At 51.0% G+C, this 21,357-nt stretch overlaps 3 pseudogenes; 1 reads left to right on the forward strand and 2 right to left on the reverse strand.

Annotated features, from left to right (window-relative positions):
* Positions 1-10,013: 10,013 nt before the first annotated feature.
* LOC126993807 (large subunit ribosomal RNA) lies at positions 10,014-14,380 on the reverse strand (annotated as a pseudogene).
* A 563-nt stretch (positions 14,381-14,943) lies between these two features.
* LOC126993806 (5.8S ribosomal RNA) lies at positions 14,944-15,102 on the reverse strand (annotated as a pseudogene).
* Positions 15,103-20,989: 5,887 nt separating this feature from the next.
* On the forward strand, positions 20,990-21,148 carry LOC126993809 (5.8S ribosomal RNA; annotated as a pseudogene).
* The last annotated feature ends 209 nt before the right edge of the window (positions 21,149-21,357 follow it).

The following is a 21,357-nucleotide window of genomic DNA, read 5'->3' on the forward strand; positions in this document are numbered from 1 at the left end:
CCATATTGTTGCGAATGATAGTCTCCATTAACTTACAAACAATCGATGTCAGGCTAATTGGTCGATAGTTTCCTGGATGAGACTTGTACCCCTTTTTGAAAATTGATGTGACATTTGCTAGTTTCCAATCCGAACGGGTAGGTAAAAAATATTCATAAAAAAAAAAGTTTTGAATATTTTTGCCTCAAACTTCTCTATTATGTTTAAAATCATATTTCAGATACTATCCCAAAGGTAGAACCTGCTAATTGGTTAGGTCATGACCTCATGAGGTCAAGACTTTAAAAATCAGCGTAAAATACAGTTTTTGTTTTAGAGTTACGAAATTTTGCATGGTAGTAGTTGAATGTTGTAGAAATATTTACAAGTAGCGGTTTTGCAAAATTTTGTATAGTTCGCGAGTAATCGCTGTCGCAATTTCATGTAAATCGTAACGTCACAATTTTTTACCAAAAAAACTCAAAAACCATTTTCTTTTCAATATTTCAAAAAACCGCTACTTGTAAATGTAGATACACCGAAAATGTATAAGTGTAGTGATTTTCATCAAGCTCCATGGAGTATTCTTTGCAGAACTGATTTTTGAAGTTATTTTTTGTGGTTTTGAGAAAAACGCGTTTAAAGTTTTCACATTACATAATTTGTTAGTTATTGCATTTATTTATTGCACGATTACATTCATTTTTACATATATGCACTACAAACATATACTACACACTAATATAATATGTAACAGTCAAAAGTTATCAATATAATGTATTTACAATAAGGAAATGCATTCTTTTCACAACCGCGTATTTCCAGTGACTGACAGTGGGTCCCATGAGTTGATGATTCTTCGCGCTTTTAGCGGACCGTATTAGGGTCCTCACTGCTGGGGTGTCTTCACAGTGTCAAATCATTGTTGAGGGGTTTTGTTTTACCAGCAATGAGCGCCTTCCCTCAACTCAAAGATACATAACTGTATCTCTACACAGGCGCTATGCCAGCGCCATGTGTTTCCCCTTCCTCTGCTCTCTTTTCTTCTTCTTCTTGTATTTTTCTTATTTTTCTTTCCTTTTCTTCTTTCTTCTTCTCCTCTGTCTTCACTGATTCCCGTCTTCTCTTCTTGTCCTTCTCAATGCTGGGTGTCCATGAAGTATCTCCAGTTGCCTTAGCGAGTGCGAGGATCCCGTGATTGAATTTTACCACGCTTCGGTAAATTGAATACTCCATTCTTTTCAAGGTGAAGAATTTTGTTTTTGGTAGGTCACTCCATATGACACTGTGCAGACTCTCATTAGAGTTCTGAGTGTCGCCTTTGCACTTTTCTAAGAGCTCTGGTGTCACAATTCTTTGATAGAGTGGGAGAATTTGGGAGACAACATTTGGTCTTAGGTATGTCTTCATTTTCTGCGTGTGTTTAGGAATCCTCTCATTCCTTGCAATGGCTCTTTTGTAAAAACACCAAGACATTTTCCCCTCAGGACATGAACTATGCTGTGGTTTGAGATCAGTACTCATACAGTGTCTAAGGGTAGCGTAGATGCTGTTTTTCATGTCCTCCACTGTTGTTTCAGTCTTGATGGCTTTTCCAAAGTAGTGTGAAAGTCTTGTTATCTTATCATCAGTGAGAGAACCTTCTTTTTTCCCACCAAGCTTTTTAGATGTTTTAGCTTTCCGAAGAGCTGTGCCAATGCGTTTAGCAACGTGGTTTGTGCACTCAAATTTTACCACAGGATATATATTCAGGTTTCTCACAGCTAGAATCCCCTTGGAATCACCATCCGACACTACTTCATGGTATTTAAATTTGCACTTCTCTATGGATCTGGACCACAACTGCTTCCACCCCTCCACCTCCATAGCTGGTGAGCTCCCTTTAAAGTTCTTGGTGCACTCATGTGGCGGGACCACCTCCCTGTTTGTCATGGCACACACCTTGCACCACTTACTGAGAATCACAAAATCGATCACCCAGCCTGTACTCATCTCAACTACTGCAATAAATCCGTACATTGCAGTAAATCCTCTCTTGGACCATGAACCATCACAGCTCACACGAATGTTCTTCACTTCATTGTTGTCACCTTTTTCTTCCAACATAGAGTGTAGTGCAGCCCGAGTCTTTTCCATAACTTTCTCAAGATCTTCCACAGTGCTATGAAATATTCTCTTTCCCAGTTTATCAAAAGTTTTGTGAGACAACATTTTAGTGTTTAGACATGCCCCTAGTTCCTGTATCCCGACATAGCCAGAGGAGGCTTGCAGTGTTGCTTTCACAAGCTGGTTGTGTACATCGTAGGGACACACCTCTTTTTCTTCACTTGACTTCGTAACACCACCAGTTGATGTACACATTTTAAACTCTTTGTCACAGTCACTGCAAGTAGACACAAGGTGTGACACATTTCCAAGTCCCAGAACTTCCTTGACATTCATTTTTCTTCCACACTCACACCTGGCAAAACGTGTGGCCCACTCAATCACATTGTCTATGTCTACAATTCTGTATCTTCTGTGACTTGTTTCTTTTATCTCCACTTCAGGCACATTGTCAAGTTTAAAACTTGATCGTGAGGCAGGATTTGATGTCTGTTGGGGTGATGTGGTTGGGAGAGGTGGAAGAGGGGGTGTGGCGCTGGCCGGATCAGCTGGTTGTTGACGTAGCGCCGCCCCGAGCCTCGCTGCAGGCCCCGCCTCTCCCGCCTCGTGTTGTTCTCTCCTCTCTCTCTCCTCTTCCTGCTTCTCTCCTCTGTCATCTTCTTCATGCGCTCTTTCTCTTTCTTTGTCAGTCCCATGGTTGAAAGTCTGGTAGAGAAAGAGTTCTCAGCGCTTCTAAACAGTAAGGCACAACAGGAACGAGTGTAGAGACAAAGAAGCCTCCTCTCTCTACGACGACACAATGGTCACTGGCTCAGTTTGGCTGAGTGAGTCACTGCTGCCTCCCTCCCTCCCCTCCACACTACCACGTGGGTACCATATCGGCGTATCCCACCAAGCCTAAGTGAAGAAAATACAGCAGAAACTCCTTGTACATAAGATTTAAAGTCCACCCGGGCGTGTAAATGTCTGCGCACCGCGTCCCTTTAAAACGTTTTCCCAGCCGCTCCCATTGTTTTCATAGTCATATATGTTTTTTTAGATAGTTTTCCTATGAAAATATGTAAAAAAAAAAAAAAGTATTCTTGACCCCATTTTTCCATTCCAGCTGTTCCGCCTAAGTATTGAATATGATGGAAAGCGGTTTACAAATTTGATGTTTGATTTATTTTAAGACCCTATGGGTAATTTTTTCTGGACCAGGAGTTTTGCTTACTTTAATATTTTCAACTGTGCGTAAAATGTCACTTTCTACGATGAGCACGCCACGTAACATCTTTTCGGTCCTTCTAACCTTCGGCGGTTGATATGATAAACAATCTTCGTCGGTAAATACGGATGCGAAAAAGTTATTTAGGATTGTAGCCATTTCATTTTCATCGTTCGTGTGGTTACCATTATCATTAGCAAGCGGTCCCATACCACAAGTAAGTGACTTTTTTTTATTATTTACATAGCTAAAAAATCTTTAGGATTAGATTTAATCGTTTCCGCTATATATTCTTCAAGATTTTTTCTTGCTTCGTTTTATTAATTTCTTGGTTACACGGCGAATTCTGTCCAGCTCTAGTTTGTCAGCCTCACTCTGAGTTGATATATATTTACTGTATACGCGTTTTTTTAAGAAATAAGCTATTTTGAATTTCGTTATTCCACCATTTGGGTTTCTTCTTAAAAGCTGAACGTCTTGTACGATAGGGTACGCATATGCTTATGGCATTGTTCAATATTGTGGTGAAGGCCCCCCAAGATTTATCAATATCTGTTTCCGCCGAGATTTCAGTCCAGTTAGAATTATTTAGAATTGATCGGAGTCTTACGAAATTCACTCTCTGATAATCAGGCACCTTTTCTTTACTAGGAGTTACTTTACTTTCTTTCATATTGATGCTGAATGCGATTGTTCGGTGATCGCTAGAACTAAAAATTAGACCAACATTTACCTCGTTAATTAGATCAGCTGTCGTTGAAAGATAAGATCAAGTATATTATTTTCCCGAGTCGGTTCTTGAACGTGTTGATGTACATCATTTTCTAGTAAATTTGTGTACAGTTGGAGCCCTGTATGACAGTTCAACGGTTCAACCCATTCACTGGCAAGTTAAAGTCCCCAACAATTACTGCCTCGCAATTGCTACTTGTTTTTAATAATAATTCACTTAATGCGTGGTCGATATCAATAGTCTGCCTTGGCGGTCTGTAGATAAGTCCAATTACTATTTTACAAGATTTTTTTTTTTCAATAAAGACCGTGTCTACATTGTTTATAATATCTGTTTTCACGGATACTGGGTGGAGAGAGTTTTGGATATAAGAGATAACGCCTCCACCCTGTCTGTTCTCTCTTTCATGACTAAAGATGGTATAACCCGGTAATCTATATTCCGCAATGAAATATCTATATGAAGTGTGTATCCAAGATTCTGTGAATCCGATGATGTGATAATGATTTGTTGCTGCGAGGACTTTCAAGTTGAAGCTTCAAATTTGTTACGTAGGCTACGAGCGTTTACATAGCAAGCTTTAATGTTATTCGAGTCGGGGGTTTCGCGGGTGGAGTGCTCCCTTACGGTGGAGCTGCTGGTGTTCTCGCCTCCGCGTTTTTTGGCTTTCGAAGAGCCATTTGGTCACAGAGCAGCCTCCCGAAACGGGTTGCTCCAACAGGGTTTAAGTTGATGCCATCACCAAGGAACAAGTCTCAATCATAGTAAAAACTGTTCCACAAGTTAGCGAACTGGACGTTTTTTTTGTGAGCAAAGGGAATGAAGTTTGTTGTTTGTGCTGAAGGCCTTACTGTAAAAACTAGGTTCGGCACCTACCCTCGGGAGGATTCTTGAGATTGTGATGTTGCTGGCATCCGTTTTACGTTTATACTGCTTGATCATGCGGTGGTATTTCTCAAGCAGTTCCTCAGAACGGGTTGTCTCTATGTCATTTGTCCCCGCGTGAATGACAAAGAGGGTGTTCGGTCGGCATTTCTTGTGACATCATCGCACGCTGCGGTAATGTCATCCAGTCTGGCGCCTGGATAGTAGTAACGTTTTCTGCGGCCGTTTGATGAACGACCACATAACTCAACCAGCTGGCCACGCACCATGGAGTCCCCAACCAGGCGAGTCTCAAACTCATCCTCCATGGTGTCTGCCAGGACCTAGAACCTGTTGAAGGTAGTGGGGGTCAGTAAATCCTTGGTTGCCTGCTTTGGTCTGGCTCCATTCCTTACAGGTTGGAACCCGACATCCTGTGAAGCAGGAGGAGAAGCGTTAAGTGGGGCAGGCTGGAAGTTGTTCTGTGAGGCAGGCTGGGAGTTAGCCTGTGAAGTAGGCTGGGGGTTAGCCTATGAGGCAGGCTGGGGGTCAGCCTGTGAGGCAGGCTGGTGGTTGTCCTGTGAGGCAGGCTGGGGGTTAGGCTGTGTGTCTGGCTGGGGATTAGCCTGTGGGGCTGGCTGGGGATTAGCCTGTGAGGCAGGCTGGGAGTCAACCTGTGAGGCAAGTAACACGTCCTCCCGTGAAGCAGTAGATTCGTCTGGAGAGGGCACAGTCTCGGTGGAGGGCCTCTCCACCATCGATGCTGGAGTCACTGCCTCATTGCTTGCAACAAATTCCTGAAGGGCTTCGAATTTCTTTTCAAGATTGTTATGTTTGACTTTCCATTCAGTCACAGCCTTCTGAAGTTGTAATCTTTGAACGAAGAGGCGGCACGTTTTACTCAGCTGGGAGTACTGAGCTGCAAATCGTCCGGGACAGACGCCACACTTAATGTTCGAAGGCATTGTTAGAAATTTGAGCGAGTTAACAGTTTGGGCAAATATTAAAAGCGCTTTCGAAATAACTTAAGCGTGACCATAAATTGAATTGGATAAAAATTGTGCATGGGAATTAGATACTGCTGTGTTAGATGCCTCCAACACTGGGAGTTCGTAGTGAGGATGCTGCTCTGCCAACAACACCGTGACCGATACGTACGTCGTTTGCGAACGATTCGGTACGGCACATCAGCATCTGGGTGTTCTCTACTACGGGGAGAGCCTGAACCTGTTTGTTGAGGCACTCCGAGTTCCTTCTGCACGGGTCCATCTTCTAGTTTCGCCAGCGAACGAACGGGAGCGAATCTCTCGAAAATTCAATGGTGACCATCCCGATGTAGGCCGTACGCGGTATCGTTGGTCATCCAGCCGGGATGCTGTCTTAGAGGCTTTCAGGTATAATCCCACGGATGTAGCCTCGCTCCACTGGCCGATCGACCAAGAGCGGAATCATATGTCAGGACCTGCCGTTCCTTTCGTACCGAGCAGGACTGATGTATCAACGACACAACTGCCAACAATAGGGTTAAACTAACCTGTCTCGCGACCAACTGTCCAATATCAGAAACCCTTAAGTAACTCGGACGGACTGCCCAGAAGGAAAATCGCCATACCGCTTAAGTAACATTTTCGGCCTGAATTGGCGAGTCCGCAAACTAACTCGCCAACTGTATTATTACCTGAACGATTCAGACATTACTTAAGAGCCTTCACCCGACGGTTCACCCGTTCACCCGACGCAACTAGACCGTCCCATTCTGAGTTGATATTCGACTAGCCCGCCTTGCTGGAGCGGGTCTTTCTTGAAAGAGGGCCGTGACGGAGCTGAAACCATGACTGGTCACTTAACACTGCCGGCGCAGCGCTCGACTCCATTAGATGGCTTAACATCACAAATGTTCGGGAAAGAAGCGCAACGGTTGGCCTTGGCCGCCAAAGTGTCCCCAAGAGGCCCAGACACTCGGAAAGACAGACAAACACGGACGGAGAGGTACCGAATACCACAGAGAGACGGACAGAGAGTCATTGACAGACAGAGATGGACAGACCCAGCTTGTCCATCACCCAACGACTCTCTTTCCTGCCGAAAGTTTTTTTTTCCCGAACTCGGCCCTTAATAAGGCAATCGTGTTCACACCTAGTCTTAGAGGTGCCTCGCTGCCTCGAGGGTGCTTGAGATGCCTTTCTGCCTAAAGGGCGTGCGCTTGAGCCAACGCAGTCACGAGATGTCCTCCTGAAGGGCTTTAATAAGGGGGTTGAAACTGGATAAACTCAGACTCAACAGGGACATAGGCAAAAATTGGTTTACTAACAGAGTGGTGGATGAGTGGAATGGGCTTAGCAGTCATGTGGTGAGTGTCAATACAATTCTCACATTCAAAAATAGATCAGATAATTTCATGGACAGCGATAATAGGTGGGGTTAGATACACGGGAGCTTAGGTTCAAAGGAGCTGCCTTGTACAGGCCTAAGGCCTCTTACAGACTCCTACGTTCTTATGTTCTTATGTTTTCAATATTAGATAGAGCTACGCTACACAGACCTGTATTTTATGTGTTTTGAGTGTCAAGTTTAACGGTGTTAATTATTTTTTGACAAGGCTGGAGGTTTCGTCACGCAACGTGATGGCGAAATCCTCCGGACACGAGCCTTGAATTTGCTTGCTTATTTACCCCCAGTGTGTGTAAGGGTGTGTGCCTCAAGACTACTCTTCTGGGGGGATTGTTTCCAACATTCCTTACCCTCAAAAGTTTCTTACCCCCATATGTGTAAGGCTATGTGTAGGCCCTATCAGTTAAATAAAAGCTAGGACTGAGCCACTTCATGTTACTTAGGACGATGTCGGCTAGAGCAAGTTTAGGACTGAGACGTTTCATGTTACTTAAGCGACAAAAACGAGATAAATCCCTTACTATCCTATGTAGGTAGGACATTCGACTATGGCTTTATTGTAAATAAACTATAGTACCCGTCGATAGTGCTAATTATTTGCCAAGGCTGAAGGTTTCGTCACGCAACCTGATGGCGAAATCCTCGGGACACGAGCCTTGAATTTGCTTGCTTATTTACCCCCAGTGTGTGTAAGGGTGTGTGCCTCAAGACCACTCTTCTGGGGGGATTCTTTCCCATGTTCCTTATCTTCAAAGTTTTTTACCCCCATGTGTGTAAGGCTATGTGTAGGCCCTATTAGTTTAATACAAGTTAGGACTGAGCCACTTCATGTTACTTAGGACGATGTCGGCTAGAGCAAATTTAGGACTGAGACGTTTCATGTTACCTAAACGACAAAAAACGAGATAAATCCCTTTCTATCCTATGTAGGTAGGTCATTCGACTCTGGCTTTATTGTAAATAAACTATAGTACCCGTCATTAGTGCTAGCTATTTGACAAGGCTGGAGGTTTCGTCACGCAACGTGATGGCGAAATCCTCCGGACACAACCTTGAGTTTGCTTGCTTATTTACCCCCAGTGTGTGTAAGGGTGTGTGCCTCAAGACTACTACTCTTCTGGGGGGATTGTTTCCCACTTTCCTTATCTTCAAAGTTTTTTACCCCCATGTGTGTAAGGCTTTGTGCAGGTCCTATCAGTTGAATACAAGTTAGGACTGAGCCACTTCATGTTACTTAGGACGATGAAAAGGACCCGTCGGTTAGAGCAAGATTATGACCGAGACGTTTCATGTTACTTAAACGACAAAAACAAGATAAATCCCTTACTATCCTATGTAGGTAGGTTATTCTACTCTGGCTTTATTGTAAATAAACTATAGTACCCGTCGATAGTCTTAAGCAGCTTCAAAAACCTCATATGTGTGTAAGGTGTGTGCAGGGGCCTTATCAGTTTAATAAAAACTAGGACTAAGCCACTTCATGTTACTTAGGACGATGAAAAGGACCCGTCGGTTAGAGCCAGCTTAGGACTGAGACATTTCATGTTACTTAAGCGACGAGAACGAGATAAATCCCTTACTATCCTATGTAGGAAGGTTATTCGACTCTGGCTTTATTGTAAATAATTTATAGTACCCATGGATAGTCTAAGCAGCTTCAAAACCCCCAGTATTTAAGAAAATGGCGATTATTGTGGAGATATTGCTCGAAAATTGATCAAAGTAGGCGTAGATGGTTTAAAATAGCAAAAGTGCACTATACCACTGAAGATCTAAGTTTCAGGGAAGCATGGGGCACTTAGTGAGTGTTGATACCATTCGGTTTCTTAGCATATTTGAGGTGTTCAGAAACCCACTTCAATTTGCGAATCAGCCAAGTTTGAGGTCATATTCTTGCTCGCCAGCTTCCAACGCCCCGGAAACACTGTTTACTGACTCTGTACATCCTATTTACAAGGGTGTTATGATATGAGCGGGACGGTCCAGGACAGTGTCCGAAAATTGTGTAAACTGTCCCGGTCCTTCTATAAAATCGACGGGTGAAAAGCGGGATTCGTCAATTCAGTGTACTTAAGCCGTTGATATCGCGTTGATGTGCGAAAAGTTGCATCGCTAGGGCTTCATTCAGTTCAGATTTGAGTTCGGCATGCAAAACTACCTTATACCTGTGAGTCTGCGTTTCCAGTGTTGAGTTCTTCTCGGTCGACCCCAAATATTACTTAAGAAAAATGACGGCCGAAACCGAAAAATCCAGTTAAAGTCCCTTCAAACACATTGTATTTTGATGAGCTCCCATGATTTGATTCGTTAGTGCACCGCCCGCATCATATCCGAAAATGAGTTCAAAAGACTGCATACTAATGGTTTTATCCCTGGTTTCCTTTTTTTCGTTCAAGTGGCCTAACATGTCAGGTGGAATCAATGTTACTTAAGAGCGTCTTTTGTGGTAGGTGTAGTTTTTTCGTGATTTTGACGAGACCGCGTTCATTCGACGCGCAATGGGTTGATACGTTAGTCACTCGAGTTTCGTGGGTCTCGGTGGCCTAGTTTTTACACAATGGTGAACATTTTTTTTAGGACCGTCTCACCCACCACGGTCCTATCCTATTTTGTTACTTAAGCGACCCCTTCAAGTGGTCACCCACCTAACCCATTGTCGCTGTAGTCCCAGGACATGGCGCAATCGTATTCCGGGGTCTGCCTCAGTTCCCGAGATATAGCCGGTTGTCGAAAACGGTCCGATACGAAAATTGGACTTTCGCAAATAGGACAGTCCCATGACGGTCTAAACCCAGCTCACGCTCCTTTTATGGGTGAACACTCCAACGCTTGGTGAATTCTGCTTCACAATGATAGGAAGAGCCGACATCGAAGGATCAAAAGCGACGTAGCTATGAACGCTTGGCTGCCACAAGCAAGTTATCCCTGTGGTAAGTTTTCTGACACCTCTAGCTTAAAACGCATAAAGTCAAGAGGATCGATAGGCCCTGCTTTCACAGTCCGTATTCGTACTGAAAATCAGGATCAAGCCAGCATTTGCCCTTTTGCTCTACGCGAGGTTTATGTCCACGCTGAGCTGGCCTTAGGACACCTGCGTTATCGTTTGACAGATGTATCGCCCCAGTCAAACTCATCACTTGATAATGTCCTCGGAGCAGATCGCGGCGCTCCCTTGCTTCCGCCGCTTTAGTCTAGAAACAGGAGACAATCCCACGTGGGGAAGCTCCGATTCCGTCTCACCGAGTAAGTAAAGAAACGATCAGAGTAGTGGTATTTCATTGTCTCCGCACGGAGCAAGCCCCTGATGTGACGACCTCCCACTTATGCTACACCTCTGATGTCTCTCTACAAAATCAGACTAGAGTCAAGCTCAACAGGGTCTTCTTTCCCCGCTGTTAGGCGCAGGCCCGTTCCCCTGCCTGTGGGTTCGCTAGATAGTAGATAGGGAAGTGGGAATCTCGTTAATCCATTCATGCGCTTCACTAATTAGATGACGAGGCATTTGGCTCAACGGTCTCCTCCTCCCCTATTAGCCGCGCAGCTTATCCTCCACTCACTGTCTAATCCACAAAAGGATCTTAGCGAGCGGGGACAAGGGCGCGGAGCCCCGCCGAACACAGGGAATCGTTCATCTTCATTTGGAAAGTATTCTGCCCATAGTTACTCCCGCCGTTTACCCGCGCTTGGTTGAATCTCTTCACTTTGACATTCAGAGCACTGGGCAGAAATCAAATTGCGTCAACATCTGTCTTTGACCATCGCAATGCTTTGTTTTAATTATACAGTCGGATTCCCCTGGTTCGTGTCAGTTCTGAGTTGATCGCTGGGCGCCAGCCGAAGTGGGTTTGGAGCGAGGACGACTGCTGCTGCTACCTAACCTGCCGAAAGCCGGCAATAGAGAGCCGGAGCCCCGCGCCCACGCAGCCTAGCACGTTCCACGGGAGGGCCAGAGACACGCCGGTCCGAGCTCTCGGCACGAGTGGCGAGAGGGCTGAGCCGCCACCGCGAAATGCGAGCTACCGCACGCCGGGCTGTTGGCCCCACCTCGCATGAGCGTGTCCCGCCTGCGACCGGCGCTGCGCGAACCCTGCGGTGGTTCCCCAACACGCGCTGCCCCGCCGCGCCGGCCTTAGCGCGGACGGCGGAGTGGGACCGGGAGCGACCGTAGGGCCCCAACGACGCGGTGATCGCCTGCCGGCCGCTTTTGCGAACCCGGACCACACAAGCACCGCCGCACCGGCGAGCTGGTAACAAGGACAGCGCGACGCGAGGCCGCATTTGGAATGGGTCGCCGCCACCGGGGAAGGCGAGACAGTAAGGATGATCGGACACCGGCGACGTTGGTGCCGCAGGGTAGACGGCATCACCCATCACCGCGCGCAGCTCAGAGCCTCTGAGCCCAGGGCCAGGCCCGCTTCCCGCACAGGCCCGACTGGCCCGATCCTCAGAGCCAATCCTTATCCCGAATTTACGGATCTAATTTGCCGACTTCCCTTACCTACATTAGTCTATCGACCAGAGGCTTCTTACCTTGGAGACCGACTGCGGATATGGGTACGCACAGGCCCGAAACTGGGGTGCATCGCGGAGGCCGCGTGCGCACGTGCGCCGAGCCGTGACGCCGCAGAACGCAGCAGCAGACCCCCCCGCTTCGCCCCATGCAGTTACCTGCCTCGCATGTTTCACGGACCGGCAGTGGTACGCGGGACGCCGCAAGAATCGAGATGCTCTACGGCAGACCGTGTTACCAACACCCTTTCGCTCTGTGAGTGGCTTATAGGGTCACGGCGCCTTAAACATAAAAGAAAACTCTTCCCCGGACCACCGCCGATGGACGCAAGTTGGTTCCCGTTACCAGGTTCCTGCACCAAGGGCCGGCCCAAGAAGGAACCTAGCCCCGGTTGGCATCCAGGCCTGGTTACGAAATAAGTACCGTATTCCCTTTCACCACGAATTCCCATCGGCAACTGAGAATAATCTCTCACGGATGAGCCGCCACGGATGACGACAACTCGCTCGGCCGTTGCCTCTTAGCGTGGTATAAGGCTTTAGCCTTGGGCTTAGGAGCGACTTACCCATGTCCAACTGATGTTCACATGGAACCCCTCTCCAAATCGGCCTTCAAGGGAAGTCTTTCTGGACTATTTGCTACTACCACCAAAATCTGCACCAGGGGCGGCTCCAGGCCGGCTCGCGCCGGATCCCTTCAGCGCTCACCCCTGCGACCCTCCTACTCGCTGGGGCTTGGGGGCCTGGGCTCCCCCCGGTGAGGAGGGGAGCTTGGCCTTTAGTGCCACCGGCGGTCGAGTATCGGGAGAATGCTTGAGCACCATACCATTTTATGGGCTAGTTGCTTCTGCAGGTGAGTTGTTACACACTCCTTAGCGGATTGCAACTTCAATGGCCACCGTCCTGCTACCACCGTCTTTCGATGGGGTCTAGATGAGCATTCGTTTAGGCCCCTTAACTCGACGTTTGGTTCATCCCACAGCGCCAGTTCTGCTTACCAAAATTGGCCCACTAGATACTCGGATTAGTCGCCGAAGCTTCAGCGCTCAAGCAAGCTCGGCATCTCAGCCATTTAAAGTTTGAGAATAGGTTGAGGACGTTTCGTCCCCAAGACCTCTAATCATTCGCTTTACCGGATGAAACTCCTCCGTTTCCGCGAGTACCAGCTATCCTGATGGAATCTTCGGAGGGAACCAGCTACTAGATGGTTCGATTAGTCTTTCGCCCCTATACCCAGCTGTGACAATCGATTTGCACGGACCTCCACCAGAATGTCCTCTGACTTCATCCTGGCCAGGCATAGTTCACCATCTTTCGGGTCCAACATGTTTGCTCATGGTACTTGCCGACAGCACGCGTGCTAGGCCACTCTAGACAGAGCAGGATCGGAAAGGCAAATGAGAGCCGAAACACCCACCCGAAGCCCGCCTGACGCGCGGCGCGCCAACCGAGAGCCCAAGCAACGCTTGCGAGGCCAACAACAGATTTGCACGACGGCGTCGAATGGCAAGTCCCGGGCCTGCGCCCCCCTGCGTACAAGCGCCTCCCGCGAAGGAGACGGACCACCGTGCGCACCGAGCACCCGCGAGGCCGGAGGTAAGCGACGGGGTAAGGGGACTCACCCCGCGCACCCCCCTCGACCACGCTTTGGGATGGGAAACTCGGCGGCAGCGGCCGGTCGGGGATCGGCCCCGGAGGACGCCGACCGAGGCCCGAAGACCCCGGGACGCTCCCCTTTCACTTTCATAACGTCTCTGGGTTTAGTGCGCCCAATGACTTGCACACATGTTAGACTCCTTGGTCCGTGTTTCAAGACGGGTCGGGTGGGTCACCGACCTTTTGCACGCCGCGAGAGGGTTTGCCCCTCTACTGCACGACCGTCGCAGGGCAGCCAGGACACCAGAGCTTTCCCTCTTCGACCGCGTAAACGCAGACGTCGGGGTACCAATCCGCCTGGGCCTTCGACGTCCCCAGCAACGGGTCGCGGCGACCTACATCACGAGGGGAAATACGCCCGCCGGCGCCGGCTCGGACGTGGGCACGCCTAAGGGTTCCTGGGTCGCATAAGCGAATCCCGCCCCCCAGCAAGCTTTGGCCGACGAGCCGAATCCCCTCGCTTCGACCTTCGAGGTCCCACCCGTTTGGCCCTTAACGGTTTCACGTACTCTTGAACTCCCTCTTCAAAATTCTTTTCAACTTTCCCTCACGGTACTTGTTCGCTATCGGTCTCGTGGTCATATTTAGCCTTATATTGAGTCTACCACCTGCTTAGTTAGGGCTGCATTCTCAAGCAACCCGACTCTACGGAGGGGCCCTTTCCGACAATATCTCGCGTACCCTCGCGGGCTCCGCCACACCGGCCTGTCACCCTCCATGGGTAGTGGCCGCTTTCAAGCATAACTTTGGCGGTGAGAGACTGCGTGCCGGACCCTCCGAAACGCAACACCCCTGGCGCCGGGTCACGACGCCAGGTTATGCGCTGGGCTCTTCCCGGTTCAGTCGCCCTTACTAAGGGGATCCCTGTTGGTTTCTTTTCCTCCGCTTATTAATATGCATAAATTTGGCGGGTACTCTACCCTAACACGAGGTCGACATTGGAGTAGCAGCAATAAGAGATCCTTGTTGCTGGCGGGAGGGGAGGAGTTGATTCGCTCTTCAGCTCGTCGGTCCCTTCCTTTGAATAATGGCGGCCAGTCGGCGGTGGTGCACACAGACACGCGGGACGTGATCCCGCGGTTATTTCCGTCTGCTCGCAGCAAGGAGAGGTAGGGTGATCCGGGTTAGTCGAGTAAATAACCGGCCCGGTCGCCTTCTCCTGCCTATCACGCAAAGCAGAGCCACCTTAGTCCGTCCGACTCATAGCGCCACAGGTTGGGGTTCCGAAACGAGACAGGACACGGATAGCGACAACAGCAGACGAGGAGGAAGAAGAAGAAGAGGCAGTCCCGAGACCAAGTCCCGAGGAGACCACCTCCTCCTTCTCCTCCCCGCTGTGTCCATAAGCTCCGTGTCACCGACGTACGCGCCCGTCAGAGACGTGACGCGGCCGGTAACCATTCATGGCCTTAAGGGAACGCCCGCTAGTCGCAACAGGTGAAACTCCCCAATGCGGTCGATGTCATAGCTGACAAAGCCGATGCATGGAATGTATATCCGACCCTCGTGTAGGAGTGTCGGCAGCACATAGAGTGCCGCCCCCGTAATGTGCGTTCGACTTGTCGATGTATCTGGTATTCTTGCGATTCACATACCGACACGCAGCTTACTGCGGTCTTCATCCACCCACGAGCCGAGTGATCCACCGTTAAGTGATGTATTTTTGTTTTACGTCGGACGCTGCCGACTCTCATCAGACTTCCGCCGTCTCTGCCTCGGGAGACGATGTGGGAAGACATAGTGTCTAGGGTTTGACTGTGTGTTTATTCCACCCGGGGAAGGGTTGGTTTAAGAAGAGTAGTCGCCGGCTGGGGCGTCGGAAGCTCTGCCCGCTGCGGATGCTCTGCCCGCCTCACGCCAGCGACGCTTGGTTGGTCCTCGCCTTCGCCTCGCACGAGCCGAAGGGAGGGAAGGATGGGCTTCCAGACCGGGACAGTCTGAGTCCCGGCCACCCAGCGTGCTTGGTTTTAGTTTTTTGCCAGCGTCGGGCAAACACGTTAATGATCCTTCCGCAGGTTCACCTACGGAAACCTTGTTACGACTTTTACTTCCTCTAAATGATCAAGTTTGAACATCTTTCCGTCAGTTCGAGGCGCCGAAAGCCCAGTGGGCCCGGCATCCAAGAGCGCCAGTCCGAAGGCCTCACTAAATCATTAAATCGGTAGTAGCGACGGGCGGTGTGTACAAAGGGCAGAGACGTAATCAACGCAAGCTCATTACTTGCGCTTACTGGGAATTCCTCGTTCATGGGAGACAATTGCAAACCCCAATCACTATCATGAAAGGATTTCAACGGGTTACCCGCTCCTCTCGGAGGGGGAGGACACGTTTATCTCTTCAGTGTAGCGCGCGTGCGGCCCAGAACATCTAAGGGCATCACAGACCTGTTATTGCTCAATCTCGTGCGACTAAAGTTGCCGCTTATCCCTCTAAGAAGAAGCTGCGAACTGGACACCAATTGCTGGAGATCCGTCGACTAGTTAGTAGGCCAGAGTCTCGTTCGTTATCGGAATTAACCAGACAAATCGCTCCACCAACTAAGAACGGCCATGCACCACCACCCACCGAATCGAGAAAGAGCTCTCAATCTGTCAATCCTTCCGGTGTCTAGGCCTGGTGAGGTTCCCCGTGTTGAGTCAAATTAAGCCGCAGGCTCCACTCCTGGTGGTGCCCTTCCGTCAATTCCTTAAGTTTCAGATTTGCAACCATACTTCCCCCGGAACCCAAAGACTTTGGTTTCCCGGAAGCTGCCCACCGGGTCATGGGAAAAACGCCGGCGGATCGCTGGTCAGCATCGTTTATGGTTAGAACTAGGGCGGTATCTGATCGCCTTCGAACCTCTAACTTTCGTTCTTGATTAATGAAAACATCCTTGGGAAATGCTTTCTCAGTAGTTCGTCTTGCGACGGTCCAAGAATTTCACCTCTAGCGTCGCAATATGAATGCCCCCGCCTGTTCCTATTAGTCATTACCTCGGGTTCAGAAAACCGACAAAATAGAACAGAGGTCCTATTCCATTATTCCATGCATAGGCATTCAGGCCGTTAGTGTAGCCTGCTCTGAGCACTCTTATTTTTTTTTCAAAATAAACTCTGCCGGCCACGCGGGACACTCGATGAAGAGCACCCCGTGCGAGCCAGCGGGCTGTTGAGGCTGTTCGGAGCGTGACAGTATGCACCGGGCGGTGAACCGTCAGTCCAGAACTGGTGCCCTGCTGATCCTGTGCCTAAGGCAGCTAGAAGAGCCCCCCTTGTGCATATAGCCGCGGGGTTCACCTTCACGCTGGAACACCGATGGTGTTCCAGCCGCGATGATGCAGTAGATGAATCCTCGACGTTTCCTGGTTGCAGTCGCGTCGTAGCGAGCTACAGCGCCAGCAGCAGCAGCAACAGAGTCAGGGAGGCAGCATCAAAAGTAGCACCAGAAGGGAGTGTGGGAAGAGCGGCAGTCTCCCGTCGCGAGGCCTGGCCTGCTCCGGGTGCAGCGCGGACCAATAGGGAGCGCGGTTGGAGTAGTGGGCCTTCCTTCCTTCCTTTTCGTTTCGAGGGTTGTTAGCCCTCGCGGGCTGTATGCCATAGGCTGGCCCGTCTCTCTCTTTAATCTCTCTAAGCCATGGACGCGCCCCGCCCAAAAACGCCAGAGCCGCACCCAGCGCGGCTCCAACGGCCAGTGCGCAGCGTACAATGAGAGACCGACCCAACCCCACTCCAGGTCCCAAGGACTGAAAGGTGTGAATATTTGAAAATAAGGAAGTCAGAGGCCGATAGTGGTTTGTACGTATATTTTGCGGAGTGGATGGTGTGAGAAGTACTCCGTATAGCGGAGGGACCTTTTGATAGGGTCCAGCCTTGATAGTCGGAGGGAGGCGAGCGGAACGGAGGGGATTCCATGAGGGTAAAGGCGGCACAGTTAGATAACAGGAGGAAGAGACCTTTGCATAGCAAAGGGATCATTTATTTAAAGTGGGTCATTCGAACCACGCAAGTAAAGTGGGAGGCATTAGAAACATACCTTTTGGTGGGGTCCAGCAAGAGGTGAGCGGAACGGAGGGATTGCAGGAGACCGAAAGGTTGAACAGTAAGTGACAGGTGGAAGGGTCCTTTGTATAGCAAAGGGATCATTTGTTTAAAGTGGGTCATTCGAACCACGCAAGTATAGTCGAAGGTGTTGGAGTGGAAAAAAGAAAAAATAGAAAAAAAGCGCCGGCCAGGCGACCGCCCCTCGGCCACTGCTCTTAGCTTGCGCCAGAGTACGGCAGTGGACACACTGGCGTCGAGTGAGCCACCACTTCAGCCAGTGCTCCTCCTGCATTCTGGCCGCAGTCGCCCTAGCCAGTCGGATGGCAGCCCTTAACAGATCTCTCGTCGCCTCAGTGTTGACCTGGCGGTTGAGTTTCAGGGCCTGATTTACGCGGTGGTTGGCCTCGCGTAACTCGGGGCAGTAGTACCATCGGTCCTTACGGCCCGGCACCAAAGGTTGCGAGCGGGGTATCGCCCCGTCTGCCGCCCGCCGGAAGGCGTCAATCAGGCGCATCTCCGCCCCTCTGTGTCGTCGACGTCTACCTAAATCTCGCCCAGTCCGCTCGGCCTAGGTTCCAGCGCACCGGTGTGGGAGGTAGCAGTGGTGGCGGAACCGGAAGGTTGACGAGGGTTGCAAGGTGGTCCCTCGCAATACTGTGGTGGATGGCCCACGTCGCCCCGACGTCGAGCGGCCGCGTGACCATGGAAATATCTAGCACCCCTCCCCTGACGTGCGTTGGCTCCCCCGTGTTCAGGAGGGCGACCTGAGGCACCTCCTCCAACGCTGAGGCGAGGTGCCGCCCAGCGCGGTTTCTCCTCCTGCTCCCCCACCTCTTATGGTGGGCGTTGAAGTCGCCCCCCATGAAGGTGGGCTCATCGTTAGCGAGGGAGAGGAGCTCTGTGAAGTCCGGTACAGCAATTACATCGCTGTACACGCAGTAAAATGTGATAGTTGTGCTCGGCAAGGCCACTTAATAATAGCGACGGTACTCAAGTCGGACGTCGAACCGAGAGTGTTCTCGGACGCGGCCAAGCAGGTAGTGGGAAACCTCTTCCCGGAAACTCTTCAGGCTCCATCCCCCAGCGATCCGCCATCAAACCCATCCACGCCGCCCCCTCGTGCTCTGAAGACCCCCCCTCCTCCCTCGTGCGCGCGAACAGCTCCGCGCCCCGACCGACCCCCCTGCCCGTTGCAACCAGCCAGCATTCTCCGTGGCACCGCCCCCTGCTCCCACCTCTCTGAACGCGGGCGGGCTGCCGACCCGGCCGGTGGTGGACCGGGACCCACGCTCCAGAAAGCTGTCCATGTAGATGCCCACCGCCTCACGGTCCTACAATGGAACATCTGTGGCATCCGTTGTAGGTCCAACCTCTTGCGTGCCGCAATGGCGCGAGAGTTTCTGGATGTGGTTCTCCTGCAGGAGACGCTCCTTCCAGAGGAGCGCGTGCCCTTCTTCCGGGGATACCAGTCTTTTTACCTCCCTGCCGTGGCCGGTCAGACACGCGGGTGTGGTATCTTGGTCAAGGATTCACTTCCTTGTTCTCGAGTGCGGCACCCGTGGCTTGCGGCGACGGCGTGGGTATTGGCTGTCACCATCGCGCTTGCCCGGACGCGCCTGACTTTCTATTGCATCTATTGTGGGCCGGCGGCGGAGGAGCCTTACTTCGGTGAGCTGTTCACGCTTGCCAGCGAGGAGGCCACCTTCATCGGGGGAGATTTTAACGCTCACCACGAACGATGGGGCGATGCCAGGCGCAACCGGATAGGGCGCCTCTTATCTGCTAACCTCGAAGAGACCACTCGAGTGTCCCTCCTTAACACTGGTAAGCCGACACACCTAGCGGGGGAGGTCTTAGACCTCTCCTTTGTGTCGAGGCCCTTAAGGGTAGACGCGGCATGGTAGCTCCACCACCACTTCGTGAGCGACCACATCGCCTCCGTGGTCACCCTCCGGTACTGCCGCCCGTTATCCCTCCCCGTCCACCGTGCTGGAATCTCGGCAGGGCGGACTGGGATTAATTCCGCCACTGTCTAACCACCCACCTGGCCGAAACTCCCCGCCCTGCCGAGGTTGACGCTGCCGAGGCCCGCCTGTTCGCCGCCTTCCACTCCGCGGCGGACTCCGCCATACCCGTCTCCCAGGGATAGGTGGTACTATGACGAGGAGATCCGGGAGGTAAACCACCGCGTCAACATGGCGAGAAAGCTCAACCGCTGCCATAACACCGAGGAGACTCGACGCCTCCTGCTGGCCGCGGGCCGTATAGCCAGGGTAACGACCGACCGGGTGAAGGAGGAGCGTTGGCTCGCCTGGTGCGCCTCCCTCGACTCCGCCACGCCTGTCTTCCTCCTCTGGCGAAAGATTCGCTCCATTAGCCGAGGGGCCGTTACCAGACCGGCGCTTCACCCCCGGCCTCGGGAGGAGGCTGAACGCCTCGCCGAGCTCTTCGCCTCCCGTTCTGCCTCCGCTCGTCTCCGCCCTGCGGTCCAACTGAGGCAACGCCGGGTAAACCCTGGAAGGTGGCTGGCGTACCAGCGGGCTTGCCTCCTGTAACATCCAGCGGATGCTGCCATTCTCGTCCATGAGCTCCGGCGTGTTATTCCGGGCCGCAACACATCGCCAGGGGAGGACAAGATCAGCTATTCCATGCTGCGCAATGTTGGTCCTGCCATGGAAGCGGAGATACTCCACCTCTTCAACGCCTCCTACGCCTCTCGCACTGTCCCCGCTGCCTGGAAGTCCGCTGTCATTGTCCCCATCCCGAAGGCATAAGAAAATAAGAACATAAGAACGCAGGAGTCTACAAGATACTTAGATGTTCTGGGCCGCACGCGCGCTACACTGAAGAGATAAACGTGTCCTCCCCCTCCGAGAGGAGCGGGTAACCCGTTGAAATCCTTTCATGATAGTGATTGGGGTTTGCAATTGTCTCCCATGAACGAGGAATTCCCAGTAAGCGCAAGTAATGAGCTTGCGTTGATTACGTCTCTGCCCTTTGTACACACCGCCCGTCGCTACTACCGATTTAATGATTTAGTGAGGCCTTCGGACTGGCGCTCTTGGATGCCGGGCCCACTGGGCTTTCGGCGCCTCGAACTGACGGAAAGATGTTCAAACTTGATCATTTAGAGGAAGTAAAAGTCGTAACAAGGTTTCCGTAGGTGAACCTGCGGAAGGATCATTAACGTGTTTGCCCGACGCTGGCAAAAAACTAAAACCAAGCACGCTGGGTGGCCGGGACTCAGACTGTCCCGGTCTGAAGCCATCCTTCCCTCCCTTCGGCTCGTGCGAGGCGAAGGCGAGGACCAACCAAGCGTCGCTGGCGTGAGGCGGGCAGAGCATCCGCAGCGGGCAGAGCTTCCGACGCCCCAGCCGGCGACTACTCTTCTTAAACCAACCCTTCCCCGGGTGGAATAAACACACAGTCAAACCCTAGACACTATGTCTTCCCACATCGTCTCCCGAGGCAGAGACGGCGGAAGTCTGATGAGAGTCGGCAGCGTCCGACGTAAAACAAAAATACATCACTTAACGGTGGATCACTCGGCTCGTGGGTGGATGAAGACCGCAGTAAGCTGCGTGTCGGTATGTGAATCGCAAGAATACCAGATACATCGACAAGTCGAACGCACATTACGGGGGCGGCACTCTATGTGCTGCCGACACTCCTACACGAGGGTCGGATATACATTCCATGCATCGGCTTTGTCAGCTATGACATCGACCGCATTGGGGAGTTTCACCTGTTGCGACTAGCGGGCGTTCCCTTAAGGCCATGAATGGTTACCGGCCGCGTCACGTCTCTGACGGGCGCGTACGTCGGTGACACGGAGCTTATGGACACAGCGGGGAGGAGAAGGAGGAGGTGGTCTCCTCGGGACTTGGTCTCGG

Source organism: Eriocheir sinensis, unplaced genomic scaffold (assembly GCF_024679095.1).
Source record: "Eriocheir sinensis breed Jianghai 21 unplaced genomic scaffold, ASM2467909v1 Scaffold678, whole genome shotgun sequence".
Lineage (NCBI taxonomy): Eukaryota > Metazoa > Arthropoda > Malacostraca > Decapoda > Varunidae > Eriocheir > Eriocheir sinensis.